The sequence below is a fragment of the Tiliqua scincoides genome, chromosome 12 (assembly GCF_035046505.1).
Source record: "Tiliqua scincoides isolate rTilSci1 chromosome 12, rTilSci1.hap2, whole genome shotgun sequence".
In the NCBI taxonomy this organism is placed as follows: Eukaryota; Metazoa; Chordata; class Lepidosauria; order Squamata; family Scincidae; genus Tiliqua; species Tiliqua scincoides.
In genome coordinates this window covers 12992757-13001726 of record NC_089832.1, presented here as the reverse complement: position 1 = coordinate 13001726, position 8970 = coordinate 12992757, and the positions used below count along the sequence as shown (strand labels likewise).

General features: G+C 45.1%; 1 pseudogene; it reads left to right on the top strand.

The window, feature by feature from the left end:
- Positions 1–3271: 3271 nt before the first annotated feature.
- Positions 3272–3391, top strand: LOC136663441 (5S ribosomal RNA; annotated as a pseudogene).
- Positions 3392–8970: the final 5579 nt, after the last annotated feature.

The following is an 8970-nucleotide window of genomic DNA, read 5'->3' as shown; positions in this document are numbered from 1 at the left end:
TGGGAAATGATCTCTTATCAGACGACCGGGTAGCTCCCAAAAGACGCCTTGTCTAACCTTTGATGCCTTCAGTGCTGAGCGAAGAGCAGGATTGGCAGCATCGAAACGAGGACAATGTCACGTGGACAATGTCAAGCGACCCCTGCAAGGAGAACTGCCAAAATGTCGCTGAGAAATACGGAGACTTCTTGGAAGCTTACCGTACCCAACCAAACCTGTCGCGACCGATCGTTTTAGGTCCCAGAGGGTAGGAGGAAGACAACGAAAGAGAGAAAAATTTTTAGTATTTTTAAGCACACGCAGGAATGATTCCCCAAAAGAACTAACTTTTTTTTCTGTTTTGTTCTTTGTTCTTTCTTATTTCAAGGAGTTAGCTTTTACCGTATAGCGATGGCACAATGAATTTAATAAGCTGCAAAGGTCTTTTCACTGGCTGTACGTCCAGTTTTATCACTGAAACCGTTCGACATGGAGCCGTTTCAATTGTGTTTATAAATTTAAGCTTTGTTTACTGAAGCTGAGAACTCAATATATATTACGTTTTGAAGAGAGAGAGAGAGAGAGAAAAAGTGTGTACATTTTTTTAACATGATGATGCTAATGATGATGATGATGTAAAAAAAAAAAAAAGGTCCTTTCCTTAGATGACCCATTTGGGAGTGTGAACTAAATCCCCAATAGCCGATGTAATAAAAGGGATTATCCACTGAAGTTTTTTTTTTATTCTCCGTTCCGCTTGGCTTTTTGGTCTTTTAAAAACAGGGTGGGTGGGGAAAGGCTGACTCTTGGGTAGAATGTTAGATAATGGAAACTTTCAAGAATAGTTTCTCTGTTGTACCATATTAAGTTAAAAAAAGTACACATTCTTTGTTAAAATGTTCTTGCGAAAGACTGCAGTATTAAAAAAAAAACATTTTGTTTGACTTTGGAAATGGCTTTTTTGAACAAAACAGCGCTGGTTTGGACAGAGAAACCCCCCCCCCCCCAAATCTGCATCCCACCCCAAGATGACAGCCTTAGAGCAGGGCTCTCCAAACGTTTCGGCACGAGGGCCGCATTGTATATCTGACATAGTGTCGTGGACCGGGAGATAAATAAATAATAAATGCCTGGAGAACTGATGATTGACTACAATAAGTGGGGGGGGGGGGTTTAGAAGAAGAAGGGGAGTAGAGGGCATAATTGATTTGCACAGGAAGGGGGGATTGTGAAAAAGGATTGGGGGGAGCAGAGGGTAAAATTGACTTGCACAGGAAGAGGGGGGAATTGATTTTGAAAAAGCATCAAGCCCCACATTGGGCATATGGTTTGAGGGGACTGGACACATTTCTGGAGGAGAAGTTCATTATGGGTTACAAGTCATAGTAGATATTTGCAAGCTCTTGGTTTTAGAGGCAGGCTGCCTCTGATCGCCAGATGCAGGTCTCTTGTTACCTGGTGTGCTCCCTGGGGCATTTGGTGGGCCACTATGAGATACAGGAAGCTGGACTAGATGGGCCTATGGCCTGATCCAGTGGGGCTGTTCTTATGTTCTTAACTACAATTCCCAGGAGGCCTTGCAGGTCTCTTGTTATCTGGTGTGCTCCCTGGGGCATTGGGTGGGCCGCTGTGAGATACAGGAAGCTGGACTAGATGGGCCTATGGCCTGATCCAGTGGGGCTGTTCTTATGTTCTTAACTACAATTCCCAGGAAGCCTTGCAGGTCTCTTGTTATCTGGTGTGCTCCCTGGGGCATTTGGTGGGCCACTATGAGATACAGGAAGCTGGACTAGATGGGCCTTTGGCCTGATCCAGCGAGGCTTTTCTTATGTTCTTAAGTTCTTATGTTAACCGACAGTGCAAATCACACACTTTTTTTGCCTCCGATTCTGCTGTTTTATTTAAACTTTAATTTATATTTATATTCCTGGTCTCCCAGCATCGGTATAGATCTCATTCAGTCACTAGAGGTGCTGAATGTAATGCAATGTAATGAAATAATTTCTTTCCATTACATTGCATTACATTCAGTACCTCTAGTGGCTGAATGGGGAATATACCCAGAAGTGCATCTTTTAAGTTTCTAGACCTGAGAATCTGAGGACTAGGATGAGCTTCTTAAAATCCTTCCAAAGGTCAGATTTGGTGTGGGGGCGGGGAGGAGTAGTTTGCAAACCCCTGTATTAGAGCAAGAAGCAACACTGAGCAGCATAAATGGTCCCTAATCATATACTTTTTTAAAAGAATCTGCTTTGAAAATATATATTGCTTACGTACATAAAGATTATATTGAGTATTTCAAATATTTTAACTGAAATGGACCATGTGAACCATGTGAGTCTTGTGCTTGTGAAACCAAATCCAGTGGATTGTGTCCATGGGGGAGTAGCAAGTGTTGTGACAGTTTGCCAGCGATGGCATAGGTGAGTGAGCGTGGCTGCCAAATCTCGGTTTTCGGTGTAATCGGCTGGCAGCATTTCTGCCACAGAAACATTGCAAAATCGGAAGAGCGAGGAAAAAAGAACGGAATCGCAAGAGATCGATAAACAGCAGCAGAGAATGGACAAGTAACTAACAAACTGAGCTGGCATTCGATCATCAATATAATTACCAAATTATAGCAACAATTCAATATCCTAACAGCATTAAACAGTGGAAGGCATCCCTAACTACCTAACAATACATCACACCAATAATATGCTCTCTCTGTCTCTCTCATGCTACCAGCAGAGTTGTAACTAGGGCAGAGGCTGAGGGGCACCTGCCAAGGGGGACGCATGACTGACCCCAGATTCCACCCTGGTTATGGAAGGAGAACAAACGGGGCACAAAGCCCCTGCGGTGAGCATCCCTCCTCGGGAGAGAAACCAGAAGTGATTGCCTGGTGCCGCAAGGCAGTCACTTCGCATTCTCTCCAGAGGCGCTGGTGACTTCGCACCCACCCAATTCATTTTCCTGTGGAGAGTGTGGGGAGCGTGAAGCCGCTGCAGCACGTTCCCCTCTAGGGAGAACCTGGAAATGACGACATATGGCTTGATGTCACATGACATTGTGACATAATGGCACAGGGTACCAGGGCAGTGCGCTATGTCTCTGGCCACCAGCTATGGTAATGAAAGGAAGGGAAGTGGGAGGAGGAGGCAAAGCTGTGAGCAAGTAAGGGAAGGTGACTTTGGATGGGCGGAAGCTGCAGGTGGTAGAATTTGAGTTTGAGCATGCCCAGTGAGTGGCAAAATGGAACATAGGAAGCTGCCATACAGAGTCAAACCATTGACCCATCTAGCTCAGTGTTTCCGATATTGACTGGCACCCTGCACGTGCCTGATCTTGTCTGATCTCGGAAGCTAAGCAGGGTCAGGCCTGGTTAGTACTTGGATGGGTGACCGCCTGGGAATACCTGGTGCTGTAGGCTTATACCATAGCCTTTCGAGACTGAAGGTTGCCAACCAGCTCAGGTGGAGTTTCAGATAGGAGTTCTTCCCTGCCCTACCTGGGGATGCAGTTGGGCATTGAACCTGGAACCATCTGCAGCAAAGCAAGTGCTTTCTCTTTGAACTACGGTCACATCTCCTCGAGCTGCAGCCCTTCCTCACATGCCTGGAGGAAGAATCGGGGAACACTCTGGACACCTACAGTAAGGAAGAAAAAGCAAAAGAGGTTAAAATGTTGCATTAATAATCCCCAATCTGCAGCAACACAGATGTAGATTTAAATTCATCTATGCAGGTCATCGCAGTGTACGGCTCAGGGGATGTAGTAGGTAATTGGCTCTAGCTGCAGGGTCATCACTGTGCATCTGTCTCCATCCTTGCAAGCCAGTATTTTGTGCCTGGCTCTGGTTGGTGGACTTTAATAAAAAATCAAAGTAGATCCTGCCACCCTGAAGGAGACTCGGGTTGGGAAACTTCCTAGAGCTTGGTCAAAGTCAGGAGTGAAACAACTTCTTCTGATTGTATGGAGCCGGGGGTTGGACTAGATGACCTCAATGTCTCCTTCCAGCTCTAGTGTTCTGTGATTCTGAGTTTCAGGAGCATTACTGAGAGAGAGAGAAAGAGAGAGAGAGTTTCAAACCCAAATTATTTACTATCGTGACTATTGCTGCTATAGCTCCATTAATTTGCAAGAGAAGAAACTAGGTCCCTGCCCTGAGGGGCTTGCATGTTCTAGAAACAGACACTCAGGAAACTACAGAGAAAAGGAAGGGGAATGGTGCCAGGGAAGAAAGTGGGGAATATGCAGTTATTCCCTGCACACTTATTTAGATGCAGTATGGTAAAGGAATTTTCACTGTTAATCTCCACAGTGGAAGCACAACCTCCTAGGAAGACGGCTGAGTCATAGAGCAGAAATGGGCCAGAGTGGCATATTAATTGCACCCACAGGGGATTAACAGAAAGAACCATGAAGTGGACACTATGTGTATGAATGAGGGTATGTGGGTACACTGTCCAAAAAAATCACAGCTCTCTGGCATGGAATTACACAGTTGCAAACATGCACTGATTACCTATTATTATACTAAGGGTGCAATCCTAACCAACTTTCCAGCACTGACCTAGCCACTGTGCAGCCCCAAGGTAAGTTAACAAACATGCCCTTACCTTGAGAAGGCCCCATTGACTACCTCCCACTCCAGGATGCAGTGCATTCCACATTGGCACGGCTATGTCAGTGCTGGAAAGTCATAAGAACATAAGAACAGCCCCACTGGATCAGGCTATAGGCCATCTAGTCCAGCTTCCTGTATCTCACACCAGCCCACCAGTTGGTTAGGATTGTGCTCTGAGAAGCACAAAAATAGCTTAGACCCAATGAAGGGAGCATGCATGGATAGATGCGTGGTTGGTCCAGGACCTCCTGATAGCTGAGCCTACATGCCAAGTTCTGGCTCTCTTACCCGATGATGTGCCAACCTCTGGCACTCCAAAGTTCTAGATCAGCATTCCACTTTCACACTTCCTCAGTCTACCTCTGCTTTTCCCAATCCTGGGAATGAAAAGTGAAGGAGAAGCAGCGGAGGCAAATAGGAAGACAGAGATGCGTGCCCGCCCCACCAATCCACTGCCTTAGGCCACTGCTTCAGTTGGCCTCATGAACGGGCCGGCCTTGCTGGTCTGTTACCATGGGCACTTCTTGTCTCAGCTTACTTCCTTCTCACTGGGAGATTGAGAAAGGGGTGGGAATGGAGAGTTGGATGCAGATGGGAGACAGGAAACCCCTGCCAACCTACTTCCTCAAGCAAAATACCATGCTGACCGCATGCATTTTTTTAAAACACCCCCAGCAACATAAGATCCTTTTCCTCCTCAAAGCCTGAGCTGCTGTCCTTTGCCCTGCATTGATATTAGCTCAGTGAGCCCTCCATCGATTTCTCATTTGCCCTTCCAAGAATAGTTTAAATGTCACAGCACTGTCAAATGAAATTTAGGGGGCTGGGAGCCTTCAGAGAAGGAATCTCTTCTTGAATTGTTTAGCCAACGCCTGATAAATATTGACGAACCAACGCTCAGAGCTGGTATGTCTCGACTCGGCTTAATGAGCAAACTCGTAAGCAACACTTCCATGCAGATAACTCTACTATACTGGCAAGGTGGTTTATTCAAGGATCCTGGCCAGTTGCAAGAGACCCCCAGAATCTATTGTGGATTTTGGTATCCAAAATACCGAATATTGGGTACACTACAGAAAGTTTAATTCTTGGACAAAAATGTTTGGATTTTAGAACAGTCTGAATTTTAGATGCCTGGATAAAGGGGTAATCTACCTATAATAGATTTCTGGTTGTGGATCTCCTGGGGATCTACTGCAACTGGCCCTCTGAGATGCAGGCTCAGTAACCACAGATGATCAAATCCTGGACATGACTGGAAGTGGCCTGCACAAACAGGAAGTGGTTTCTGGCCATGTCCAGGAGGCCCTATGGGGTGCAGGCTCAGCATACATGGATGCTCAAATCTGCACACGCCAAGCCCATGGTTAAGGTGATCTTGCCGTACTGGTCCAAAGGCTCCCCTCTCCTGCTATATATAAGAGAACCACCATTTGAAAGGTGCCTTTGCGTCATGGTAACAGGGGCTATATCCATAGCAGAGGACAGTGTCTTGAAATGCAAGAACAACAAAACCCAACCCAGGCATTTGCAAGACTATCGCTTTTAGGTTAATTTTTAAAAATGTACAATCAATCAAAATCCACTCCCATTTTTTGTGGAAGCTGTCATTTAAAGGAGAATGGGATTCTTTCTGATGTTGTATTCCTATCATCTTCTATTTGCTCTGACTTATGACAAAACTGTTGTAATCCGGTGTGGAGAGAGGTGATGAAACCGATAGATGTCCTTGCAACCGGGTTCCACCTCCAGGGCAGCCTCTGGAAACCTGGGCAAACTTCACCTCCTTCCTGGCCAACCTAGCATGAACAAGGTAAGGAGGACTGGCCAAGTTCAGGGACTGACAAAGAGGGAGGATCAATTTGTGAGCATCCCAGCTCCTGATAGGCCAAATGACCAGTGTCTAATCTACCGCCCGTTGCTTTACGTTACAAATCGGGACATGATGCATAGGAGCGCATCCCCCGGTGATGCAACCCAAGGAGGTGGGGGAGGAAGGGGGGGAAATGACTTGGGTAGTAGATTGCAAAACATGTCAAGGTTACACGTGGCTGATTGGCTCTCCTCTGTCTTGGGCAAATCAATTATACCGGCTTGTGGCTAGCACCAATGACTTCGCAGTCCATAGGTTCTGATTCACAGCAAAGGAAGCAAGATGATCTTTAACAATGCTTCCATGTTCACTTCTGGGATGAAAAGTTTCCTTTCTGCTTTACCTGTTTCGGACTAATCTAGCAGCCCCCTCCATGCCTTTTCCCCATGATGCCTCAGTTTCCCAAGAACTGCTGAGTCAAGGTGCAACCTGCCATTTATTGAGCATCTTCTGTTTCCCAAGAGCATCCTCCTCTTGACCAGTAAACAAAGGCCTTGACTTTGAGCTAGGTCGTTAGTCTAGGAAACCTACCTGACTCCCAGAAGTGGGAAATGCAAAATCCCAGGTACCCCAATACCCAATCCCTCAGAGAATACCTTCCCAACACCATTGGCTCCGTAAAAGGAGCCCAACACACACACATACACACACCTTCATGCAGTTGTGTGGTCCAGCATTGAAGTGTCAGACATGGCAAGATGGGAATTTAAACCCAAGGCTTCCTAGTCCTAATCCAGCACTCTAACCACTACACAACACTACCTTGCTACGATAAAATGAATATTGGCTTTCCTGTTTCTTGTTTCTACCCAAATGCTGCTCCTCACTAACCTGATGTTGTGCTAACCTCTGCTCTTCTCACTTCCTGGGCTGGCAAAGAAAGAGGGAGGCAAAGAAGGAAACGCACTGTGGAGGAAAGGAAAGGAAGTGTGGTGGGTAAAACATCCAGGGATGTGGGAAGAGCAGAGGAGGTCCCATGCCCTTAAAACATGCCATGGTTATATGATAGCAGGTTTATACGCCCCATTTCATTAAATCAGTGCAGTATAAGCAGGTTCCTATGCTCTTGTTTTTAAACATGTTCCTGGCACAATGATATTTGATGCAAACTCGACCCCCTGCACACCTGGGCCCCATTTATGCGCCATCCCCAGCTCATATATTATTACACCATTTGTGCAAGTCACCTCAAGTGACTTGGGGAGGGGCTGCCTTTATCTGGCTTCTACCATTTTTCCTCCCAATCCTTGGATTTATAAAGAAAGAAGGAAACAGAAGAGGACTACTAGTAGTAGTAGTAGTAATAGTAGAAGTAGTAGTAGTAGTAGCAGTAACTTTATTGTCATTGTGCTACAGCACAACGAAATTTATGCACCTTTGAGATACAAGCATGAATATGTACTACAATTCCAACAATCATACTCTACGCACTCACCCACACATTCTATACAACATGCATCATCATATAAAAACAGTGTAACAGATCATAGTGCCCAGGAGCATGGTAACAACTATATCACCTTATTCAACGTAATTATGGCTGTGGGATAAAAACTGTTCAGGAATCATGTGGTGCTGCCCTAATAGTTCTGTATCGTCTACCCAAAGGCAGGCGAACAGTTCAAAGAACTTATGAGCTGGATGGAAGGGGTCTCTCAGAATACTATGTGACTTCTGCAGACAGCGAGATGTATAGATGTCCTCCAAAGCTGGTAGATGAAGGTTGATGATGTGCTGCACGATCTTAATAATTCTCTGCAGAGCTTTTTTGTCCCCTGCAGTGCAATTTCCGCACCACACCAAGATATCATAGCTTAGGACACTCTCAGTGGTGCAACGATAGTAAGACACAAGGAGAGGAGAAGAGGAGGAGGAGGAGAAGAGAGCATCAGGCTAGAGCAGGGGTGTCCAAAGTTTTTGGCAGGATGGCCACATCATCTCTCTGACACTGTGTCGGGGGCCGGGGAAAAAAAGAATTAATTTACATTTAAAATTTGAATAAAATTACATAAGTTTACATAAATTAATATATTAAAGATGAACTAATAATAATAATAATAATAATAATAATAATAATAATAATAATAATAACAACAACAACTTTATTTTTACCCCGCCTTTCTCCCCGAAGGGACTCAAGGTGGCTTACAACAGGTTAAAACAGATTGAAAACATAATTTAAAACAAATAAAAACATATTAACACATATCATAAAAACAGCAGTCAGATAAAAAATAGTCCGGTAAAAAGAGCATAGAGCAGCAGCAAATCATAAAGGAATCAGGCCTATAATTCATTCATTATATGAATGAATGAATGAATGAAGGTCTTGCAATAGCTCAAGGCCTATAAAAGGCCTTGCACAAAGCAAGGCCGGCCTTTCCTTTGCTGCCGCTACTGCATCACAGACGTGAAACAACAAGCAGTGGAGGGAGCCCTCGTCCCACAGCTCACAAGAGAGGTCGAACAGTCGATCTCACGCTGAGAGCAGTTGCATCGGGCCAGTGCG